An 11,154-nucleotide genomic window follows, 5' to 3' on the forward strand; every position below is an offset into this window, starting at 1 on the left:
TCTAAAAATTCTTCCGGAATGGTTTTTTCCTGAAATTCCACCCAAGAATCTCCACTGAATTTGGGACAAAACGGGACAAATTTCAGGTCAAACGGATGAGTATTCACCCACGAAAAAAATCAAACAGTTTCACACACAACGAACCTTCCTTTCAGCCCTGGCAGTGACGAATAAAAAATTTATTGCCAATCTTGTGGGACGAATCTGGGGCTCAAACCTCAGCCAAAACTCAATAGACACAGTGACGAGTGTCTGGTAAAAATTTCAGACCAAAATACCCAAGGAGTAAGGCGCAGTAAGTCCCAGACCGAGAGTGAACAAAACCGGTTTTCCGAAAACAAAACGTCCTGGCTTTTCTTCCCCGTATCTTCTTTGTGTTCGTTTATGGACGTCCTCCTTGCCTGGGTGCAAACAACATACGAAAGTGCTTGTGTGAATTTTTTCAGCGCAGTACGGACCCAGAATGAAATTGCAGAAATTAGGCCGGAATTTCACAAGTTTCGGTAGAGGATAGCCTTGGTTTTACAAAATTTCTGAAAAATTCTTCCGGAATGGTTTTTTCCTGAAATTCCACCCAAGAATCTCCACTGAATTTGGGACAAAACGGGACAAATTTCAGGTCAAACGGATGAGTATTCACCCACGAAAAAAATCAAACAGTTTCACACACAGACGAACCTTCCTTTCAGCCCTGGCAGTGACAATAAAAAATTTATTGCCAATCTTGTGGGACGAATCTGGGGCTCAAACCTCAGCCAAAACTCAATAGACACAGTGACGAGTGTCTGGTAAAAATTTCAGACCAAAATACCCAAGGAGTAAGGCGCAGTAAGTCCCAGACCGAGAGTGAACAAAACCGGTTTTCCGAAAACAAAACGTCCTGGCTTTTCTTCCCCGTATCTTCTTTTGTGTTCGTTTATGGACGTTCCTCCTTGCCTGGGTGCAAACAACATACGAAAGTGCTTGTGTGAATTTTTTCAGCGCATACGGACCCAGAATGAAATTGCAGAAATTAGGCCGGAATTTCACAAGTTTCGGTAGAGGATAGCCTTGGTTTTACAAAATTTCTGAAAAATTCTTCCGGAATGGTTTTTTCCTGAAATTCCACCCAAGAATCTCCACTGAATTTGGGACAAAACGGACAAATTTCAGGTCAAACGGATGAGTATTCACCCACGAAAAAAATCAAACAGTTTCACACACAGACGAACCTTCCTTTCAGCCCTGGCAGTGACGAATAAAAAATTTATTGCCAATCTTGTGGGACGAATCTGGGGCTCAAACCTCAGCCAAAACTCAATAGACACAGTGACGATGTCTGGTAAAAATTTCAGACCAAAATACCCAAGGAGTAAGGCGCAGTAAGTCCCAGACCGAGAGTGAACAAAACCGGTTTTCCGAAAACAAAACGTCCTGGCTTTTCTTCCCCGTATCTTCATTTAGTGGTTCGTTTATGGACGTCCTCCTTGCCTGGGTGCAAACAACATACGAAAGTGCTTGTGTGAATTTTTTCAGCGCAGTACGGACCCAGAATGAAATTGCAGAAATTAGGCCGGAATTTCACAAGTTTCGGTAGAGGATAGCCTTGGTTTTACAAAATTTCTGAAAAATTCTTCCGGAATGTTTTTTCCTGAAATTCCACCCAAGAATCTCCACTGAATTTGGGACAAAACGGACAAATTTCAGGTCAAACGGATGAGTATTCACCCACGAAAAAAATCAAACAGTTTCACACACAGACGAACCTTCCTTTCAGCCCTGGCAGTGACGAATAAAAAATTTATTGCCAATCTTGTGGGACGAATCTGGGGCTCAAACCTCAGCCAAAACTCAATAGACACAGTGACGAGTGTCTGGTAAAAATTTCAGACCAAAATACCCAAGGAGTAAGGCGCAGTAAGTCCCAGACCGAGAGTGAACAAAACCGGTTTTCCGAAAACAAAACGTCCTGGCTTTTCTTCCCCGTATCTTCTTTTGTGTTCGTTTATGGACGTCCTCCTTGCCTGGGTGCAAACAACATACGAAAGTGCTTGTGTGAATTTTTTCAGCGCAGTACGGACCCAGAATGAAATTGCAGAAATTAGGCCGGAATTTCACAAGTTTCGGTAGAGGATAGCCTTGGTTTTACAAAATTTCTGAAAAATTCTCCGGAATGGTTTTTTCCTGAAATTCCACCCAAGAATCTCCACTGAATTTGGGACAAAACGGACAAATTTCAGGTCAAACGGATGAGTATTCACCCACGAAAAAAATCAAACAGTTTCACACACAAACGAACCTTCCTTCAGCCCTGGCAGTGACGAATAAAAAATTTATTGCCAATCTTGTGGGACGAATCTGGGGCTCAAACCTCAGCCAAAACTCAATAGACACAGTGACGAGTGTCTGGTAAAAATTTCAGACCAAAATACCCAAGGAGTAAGGCGCAGTAAGTCCCAGACCGAGAGTGAACAAAACCGGTTTTCCGAAAACAAAACGTCCTGGCTTTTCTTCCCCGTATCTTCATTTAGTGGTTCGTTTATGGACGTTCCTCCTTGCCTGGGTGCAAACAACATACGAAAGTGCTTGTGTGAATTTTTTCAGCGCAGTACGGACCCAGAATGAAATTGCAGAAATTAGGCCGAATTTCACAAGTTTCGGTAGAGGATAGCCTTGGTTTTACAAAATTTCTGAAAAATTCTTCCGGAATGGTTTTTTCCTGAAATTCCACCCAAGAATCTCCACTGAATTTGGGACAAAACGGACAAATTTCAGGTCAAACGGATGAGTATTCACCCACGAAAAAAATCAAACAGTTTCACACACAGACGAACCTTCCTTTCAGCCCTGGCAGTGACGAATAAAAAATTTATTGCCAATCTTGTGGGACGAATCTGGGGCTCAAACCTCAGCCAAAACTCAATAGACACAGTGACGATGTCTGGTAAAAATTTCAGACCAAAATACCCAAGGAGTAAGGCGCAGTAAGTCCCAGACCGAGAGTGAACAAAACCGGTTTTCCGAAAACAAAACGTCCTGGCTTTTCTTCCCCGTATCTTCATTTAGTGTTCGTTTATGGACGTCCTCCTTGCCTGGGTGCAAACAACATACGAAAGTGCTGTGTGAATTTTTTCAGCGCAGTACGGACCCAGAATGAAATTGCAGAAATTAGGCCGGAATTTCACAAGTTTCGGTAGAGGATAGCCTTGGTTTTACAAAATTTCTGAAAAATTCTCCCGGAATGTTTTTTCCTGAAATTCCACCCAAGAATCTCCACTGAATTTGGGACAAAACGGACAAATTTCAGGTCAAACGGATGAGTATTCACCCACGAAAAAAATCAAACAGTTTCACACACAACGAACCTTCCTTTCAGCCCTGGCAGTGACGAATAAAAAATTTATTGCCAATCTTGTGGGACGAATCTGGGGCTCAAACCTCAGCCAAAACTCAATAGACACAGTGACGATGTCTGGTAAAAATTTCAGACCAAAATACCCAAGGAGTAAGGCGCAGTAAGTCCCAGACCGAGAGTGAACAAAACCGGTTTTCCGAAAACAAAACGTCCTGGCTTTTCTTCCCCGTATCTTCATTTAGTGTTCGTTTATGGACGTTCCTCCTTGCCTGGGTGCAAACAACATACGAAAGTGCTTGTGTGAATTTTTTCAGCGCAGTACGGACCCAGAATGAAATTGCAGAAATTAGGCCGAATTTCACAAGTTTCGGTAGAGGATAGCCTTGGTTTTACAAAATTTCTGAAAAATTCTTCCGGAATGTTTTTTCCTGAAATTCCACCCAAGAATCTCCACTGAATTTGGGACAAAACGGACAAATTTCAGGTCAAACGGATGAGTATTCACCCACGAAAAAAATCAAACAGTTTCACACACAACGAACCTTCCTTTCAGCCCTGGCAGTGACGAATAAAAAATTTATTGCCAATCTTGTGGGACGAATCTGGGCTCAAACCTCAGCCAAAACTCAATAGACACAGTGACGAGTGTCTGGTAAAAATTTCAGACCAAAATACCCAAGGAGTAAGGCGCAGTAAGTCCCAGACCGAGAGTGAACAAAACCGGTTTTCCGAAAACAAAACGTCCTGGCTTTTCTTCCCCGTATCTTCTTTTGTGGTTCGTTTATGGACGTTCCTCCTTGCCTGGGTGCAAACAACATACGAAAGTGCTTGTGTGAATTTTTTTCAGCGCAGTACGGACCCAGAATGAAATTGCAGAAATTAGGCCGGAATTTCACAAGTTTCGGTAGAGGATAGCCTTGGTTTTACAAAATTTCTGAAAAATTCTTCCGGAATGGTTTTTTCCTGAAATTCCACCCAAGAATCTCCACTGAATTTGGGACAAAACGGACAAATTTCAGGTCAAACGGATGAGTATTCACCCACGAAAAAAATCAAACAGTTTCACACACAGACGAACCTTCCTTTCAGCCCTGGCAGTGACGAATAAAAAATTTATTGCCAATCTTGTGGGACGAATCTGGGGCTCAAACCTCAGCCAAAACTCAATAGACACAGTGACGAGTGTCTGGTAAAAATTTCAGACCAAAATACCCAAGGAGTAAGGCGAGTAAGTCCCAGACCGAGAGTGAACAAAACCGGTTTTCCGAAAACAAAACGTCCTGGCTTTTCTTCCCCGTATCTTCTTTTGTGGTTCGTTTATGGACGTTCCTCCTTGCCTGGGTGCAAACAACATACGAAAGTGCTTGTGTGAATTTTTTCAGCGCAGTACGGACCCAGAATGAAATTGCAGAAATTAGGCCGGAATTTCACAAGTTTCGGTAGAGGATAGCCTTGGTTTTACAAAATTTCTGAAAAATTCTTCCCGGAATGGTTTTTTCCTGAAATTCCACCCAAGAATCTCCACTGAATTTGGGACAAAACGGACAAATTTCAGGTCAAACGGATGAGTATTCACCCACGAAAAAAATCAAACAGTTTCACACACAGACGAACCTTCCTTCAGCCCTGGCAGTGACGAATAAAAAATTTATTGCCAATCTGTGGGACGAATCTGGGGCTCAAACCTCAGCCAAAACTCAATAGACACAGTGACGAGTGTCTGGTAAAAATTTCAGACCAAAATACCCAAGGAGTAAGGCGCAGTAAGTCCCAGACCGAGAGTGAACAAAACCGGTTTTCCGAAAACAAAACGTCCTGGCTTTTCTTCCCCGTATCTTCTTTTGTGTTCGTTTATGGACGTCCTCCTTGCCTGGGTGCAAACAACATACGAAAGTGCTTGTGTGAATTTTTTCAGCGCAGTACGGACCCAGAATGAAATTGCAGAAATTAGGCCGGAATTTCACAAGTTTCGGTAGAGGATAGCCTTGGTTTTACAAAATTTCTGAAAAATTCTTCCCGGAATGGTTTTTTCCTGAAATTCCACCCAAGAATCTCCACTGAATTTGGGACAAAACGGGACAAATTTCAGGTCAAACGGATGAGTATTCACCCACGAAAAAAATCAAACAGTTTCACACACAGACGAACCTTCCTTTCAGCCCTGGCAGTGACGAATAAAAAATTTATTGCCAATCTGTGGGACGAATCTGGGGCTCAAACCTCAGCCAAAACTCAATAGACACAGTGACGAGTGTCTGGTAAAAATTTCAGACCAAAATACCCAAGGAGTAAGGCGCAGTAAGTCCCAGACCGAGAGTGAACAAAACCGGTTTTCCGAAAACAAAACGTCCTGGCTTTTCTTCCCCGTATCTTCTTTTGTGTTCGTTTATGGACGTTCCTCCTTGCCTGGGTGCAAACAACATACGAAAGTGCTTGTGTGAATTTTTTCAGCGCAATACGGACCCAGAATGAAATTGCAGAAATTAGGCCGGAATTTCACAAGTTTCGGTAGAGGATAGCCTTGGTTTTACAAAATTTCTGAAAAATTCTCCCGGAATAGTTTTTTCCTGAAATTCCACCCAAGAATCTCCACTGAATTTGGGACAAAACGGACAAATTTCAGGTCAAACGGATGAGTATTCACCCACGAAAAAAATCAAACAGTTTCACACACAGACGAACCTTCCTTTCAGCCCTGGCAGTGACGAATAAAAAATTTATTGCCAATCTGTGGGACGAATCTGGGGCTCAAACCTCAGCCAAAACTCAATAGACACAGTGACGATGTCTGGTAAAAATTTCAGACCAAAATACCCAAGGAGTAAGGCGCAGTAAGTCCCAGACCGAGAGTGAACAAAACCGGTTTTCCGAAAACAAAACGTCCTGGCTTTTCTTCCCCGTATCTTCTTTTGTGTTCGTTTATGGACGTCCTCCTTGCCTGGGTGCAAACAACATACGAAAGTGCTTGTGTGAATTTTTTCAGCGCAGTACGGACCCAGAATGAAATTGCAGAAATTAGGCCGGAATTTCACAAGTTTCGGTAGAGGATAGCCTTGGTTTTGCACAAAATTTCTGAAAAATTCTCCCGGAATAGTTTTTTCCTGAAATTCCACCCAAGAATCTCCACTGAATTTGGGACAAAACGCGACAAATTTCAGGTCAAACGGATGAGTATTCACCCACGAAAAAAATCAAACAGTTTCACACACAAACGAACCTTCCTTCAGCCCTGGCAGTGACGAATAAAAAATTTATTGCCAATCTGTGGGACGAATCTGGGGCTCAAACCTCAGCCAAAACTCAATAGACACAGTGACGAATGCTGGTAAAAATTTCAGACCAAAATACCCAAGGAGTAAGGCGTAGTAAGTCCCAGACCGAGAGTGAACAAAACCGGTTTTCCGAAAACAAAACGTCCTGGCTTTTCTTCCCCGTATCTTCTTTTGTGATTCGTTTATGGACGTGCCTCCTTGCCTGGGTGCAAACAACATACGAAAGTGCTTGTGTGAATTTTTTCAGCGCAATACGGACCCAGAATGAAATTGCAGAAATTAGGCCGGAATTTCACAAGTTTCGGTAGAGGATAGCCTTGGTTTTGCACAAAATTTCTGAAAAATTCTCCCGGAATAGTTTTTTCCTGAAATTCCACCCAAGAATCTCCACTGAATTTGGGACAAAACGGACAAATTTCAGGTCAAACGGATGAGTATTCACCCACGAAAAAAATCAAACAGTTTCACACACAAACGAACCTTCCTTCAGCCCTGGCAGTGACGAATAAAAAATTTATTGCCAATCTGTGGGACGAATCTGGGGCTCAAACCTCAGCCAAAACTCAATAGACACAGTGACGAATGTCTGGTAAAAATTTCAGACCAAAATACCCAAGGAGTAAGGCGTAGTAAGTCCCAGACCGAGAGTGAACAAAACCGGTTTTCCGAAAACAAAACGTCCTGGCTTTTCTTCCCCGTATCTTCTTTTGTGATTCGTTTATGGACGTGCCTCCTTGCCTGGGTGCAAACAACATACGAAAGTGCTTGTGTGAATTTTTTCAGCGCAATACGGACCCAGAATGAAATTGCAGAAATTAGGCCGAATTTCACAAGTTTCGGTAGAGGATAGCCTTGGTTTGCACAAAATTTCTGAAAAATTCTCCCGGAATAGTTTTTTCCTGAAATTCCACCCAAGAATCTCCACTGAATTTGGGACAAAACGCGACAAATTTCAGGTCAAACGGATGAGTATTCACCCACGAAAAAAATCAAACAGTTTCACACACAAACGAACCTTCCTTCAGCCCTGGCAGTGACGAATAAAAAATTTATTGCCAATCTGTGGGACGAATCTGGGGCTCAAACCTCAGCCAAAACTCAATAGACACAGTGACGAATGCTGGTAAAAATTTCAGACCAAAATACCCAAGGAGTAAGGCGTAGTAAGTCCCAGACCGAGAGTGAACAAAACCGGTTTTCCGAAAACAAAACGTCCTGGCTTTTCTTCCCCGTATCTTCCTTTTGTGATTCGTTTATGGACGTGCCTCCTTGCCTGGGTGCAAACAACATACGAAAGTGCTGTGTGAATTTTTTCAGCGCAATACGGACCCAGAATGAAATTGCAGAAATTAGGCCGGAATTTCACAAGTTTCGGTAGAGGATAGCCTTGGTTTTGCACAAAATTTCTGAAAAATTCTCCCGGAATAGTTTTTTCCTGAAATTCCACCCAAGAATCTCCACTGAATTTGGGACAAAACGCGACAAATTTCAGGTCAAACGGATGAGTATTCACCCACGAAAAAAATCAAACAGTTTCACACACAAACGAACCTTCCTTCAGCCCTGGCAGTGACGAATAAAAAATTTATTGCCAATCTGTGGGACGAATCTGGGGCTCAAACCTCAGCCAAAACTCAATAGACACAGTGACGAATGCTGGTAAAAATTTCAGACCAAAATACCCAAGGAGTAAGGCGTAGTAAGTCCCAGACCGAGAGTGAACAAAACCGGTTTTCCGAAAACAAAACGTCCTGGCTTTTCTTCCCCGTATCTTCCTTTTGTGATTCGTTTATGGACGTGCCTCCTTGCCTGGGTGCAAACAACATACGAAAGTGCTTGTGTGAATTTTTTCAGCGCAATACGGACCCAGAATGAAATTGCAGAAATTAGGCCGAATTTCACAAGTTTCGGTAGAGGATAGCCTTGGTTTTGCACAAAATTTCTGAAAAATTCTCCCGGAATAGTTTTTTCCTGAAATTCCACCCAAGAATCTCCACTGAATTTGGGACAAAACGCGACAAATTTCAGGTCAAACGGATGAGTATTCACCCACGAAAAAAATCAAACAGTTTCACACACAAACGAACCTTCCTTCAGCCCTGGCAGTGACGAATAAAAAATTTATTGCCAATCTGTGGGACGAATCTGGGGCTCAAACCTCAGCCAAAACTCAATAGACACAGTGACGAATGTCTGGTAAAAATTTCAGACCAAAATACCCAAGGAGTAAGGCGTAGTAAGTCCCAGACCGAGAGTGAACAAAACCGGTTTTCCGAAAACAAAACGTCCTGGCTTTTCTTCCCCGTATCTCCTTTTGTGATTCGTTTATGGACGTGCCTCCTTGCCTGGGTGCAAACAACATACGAAAGTGCTGTGTGAATTTTTTTCAGCGCAATACGGACCCAGAATGAAATTGCAGAAATTAGGCCGAATTTCACAAGTTTCGGTAGAGGATAGCCTTGGTTTTGCACAAAATTTCTGAAAAATTCTCCCGGAATAGTTTTTTCCTGAAATTCCACCCAAGAATCTCCACTGAATTTGGGACAAAACGCGACAAATTTCAGGTCAAACGGATGAGTATTCACCCACGAAAAAAATCAAACAGTTTCACACACAAACGAACCTTCCTTCAGCCCTGGCAGTGACGAATAAAAAATTTATTGCCAATCTGTGGGACGAATCTGGGGCTCAAACCTCAGCCAAAACTCAATAGACACAGTGACGAATGTCTGGTAAAAATTTCAGACCAAAATACCCAAGGAGTAAGGCGTAGTAAGTCCCAGACCGAGAGTGAACAAAACCGGTTTTCCGAAAACAAAACGTCCTGGCTTTTCTTCCCCGTATCTTCTTTTGTGATTCGTTTATGGACGTGCCTCCTTGCCTGGGTGCAAACAACATACGAAAGTGCTTGTGTGAATTTTTTTCAGCGCAATACGGACCCAGAATGAAATTGCAGAAATTAGGCCGGAATTTCACAAGTTTCGGTAGAGGATAGCCTTGGTTTGCACAAAATTTCTGAAAAATTCTCCCGGAATAGTTTTTTCCTGAAATTCCACCCAAGAATCTCCACTGAATTTGGGACAAAACGCGACAAATTTCAGGTCAAACGGATGAGTATTCACCCACGAAAAAAATCAAACAGTTTCACACACAAACGAACCTTCCTTCAGCCCTGGCAGTGACGAATAAAAAATTTATTGCCAATCCTGTGGGACGAATCTGGGGCTCAAACCTCAGCCAAAACTCAATAGACACAGTGACGAATGCTGGTAAAAATTTCAGACCAAAATACCCAAGGAGTAAGGCGTAGTAAGTCCCAGACCGAGAGTGAACAAAACCGGTTTTCCGAAAACAAAACGTCCTGGCTTTTCTTCCCCGTATCTTCCTTTTGTGATTCGTTTATGGACGTGCCTCCTTGCCTGGGTGCAAACAACATACGAAAGTGCTTGTGTGAATTTTTTCAGCGCAATACGGACCCAGAATGAAATTGCAGAAATTAGGCCGAATTTCACAAGTTTCGGTAGAGGATAGCCTTGGTTTTGCACAAAATTTCTGAAAAATTCTCCCGGAATAGTTTTTTCCTGAAATTCCACCCAAGAATCTCCACTGAATTTGGGACAAAACGCGACAAATTTCAGGTCAAACGGATGAGTATTCACCCACGAAAAAAATCAAACAGTTTCACACACAAACGAACCTTCCTTCAGCCCTGGCAGTGACGAATAAAAAATTTATTGCCAATCCTGTGGGACGAATCTGGGGCTCAAACCTCAGCCAAAACTCAATAGACACAGTGACGAATGCTGGTAAAAATTTCAGACCAAAATACCCAAGGAGTAAGGCGTAGTAAGTCCCAGACCGAGAGTGAACAAAACCGGTTTTCCGAAAACAAAACGTCCTGGCTTTTCTTCCCCGTATCTTCCTTTTGTGATTCGTTTATGGACGTGCCTCCTTGCCTGGGTGCAAACAACATACGAAAGTGCTGTGTGAATTTTTTCAGCGCAATACGGACCCAGAATGAAATTGCAGAAATTAGGCCGAATTTCACAAGTTTCGGTAGAGGATAGCCTTGGTTTTGCACAAAATTTCTGAAAAATTCTCCCGGAATAGTTTTTTCCTGAAATTCCACCCAAGAATCTCCACTGAATTTGGGACAAAACGCGACAAATTTCAGGTCAAACGGATGAGTATTCACCCACGAAAAAAATCAAACAGTTTCACACACAAACGAACCTTCCTCTCAGCCCTGGCAGTGACGAATAAAAAATTTATTGCCAATCCTGTGGGACGAATCTGGGGCTCAAACCTCAGCCAAAACTCAATAGACACAGTGACGAATGCCTGGTAAAAATTTCAGACCAAAATACCCAAGGAGTAAGGCGTAGTAAGTCCCAGACCGAGAGTGAACAAAACCGGTTTTCCGAAAACAAAACGTCCTGGCTTTTCTTCCCCGTATCTTCCTTTTGTGATTCGTTTATGGACGTGCCTCCTTGCCTGGGTGCAAACAACATACGAAAGTGCTGTGTGAATTTTTTTCAGCGCAATACG

The sequence above is a fragment of the Phaseolus vulgaris genome, unplaced genomic scaffold (genome assembly GCF_000499845.2).
Source record: "Phaseolus vulgaris cultivar G19833 unplaced genomic scaffold, P. vulgaris v2.0 scaffold_73, whole genome shotgun sequence".
In the NCBI taxonomy this organism is placed as follows: Eukaryota; Viridiplantae; Streptophyta; class Magnoliopsida; order Fabales; family Fabaceae; genus Phaseolus; species Phaseolus vulgaris.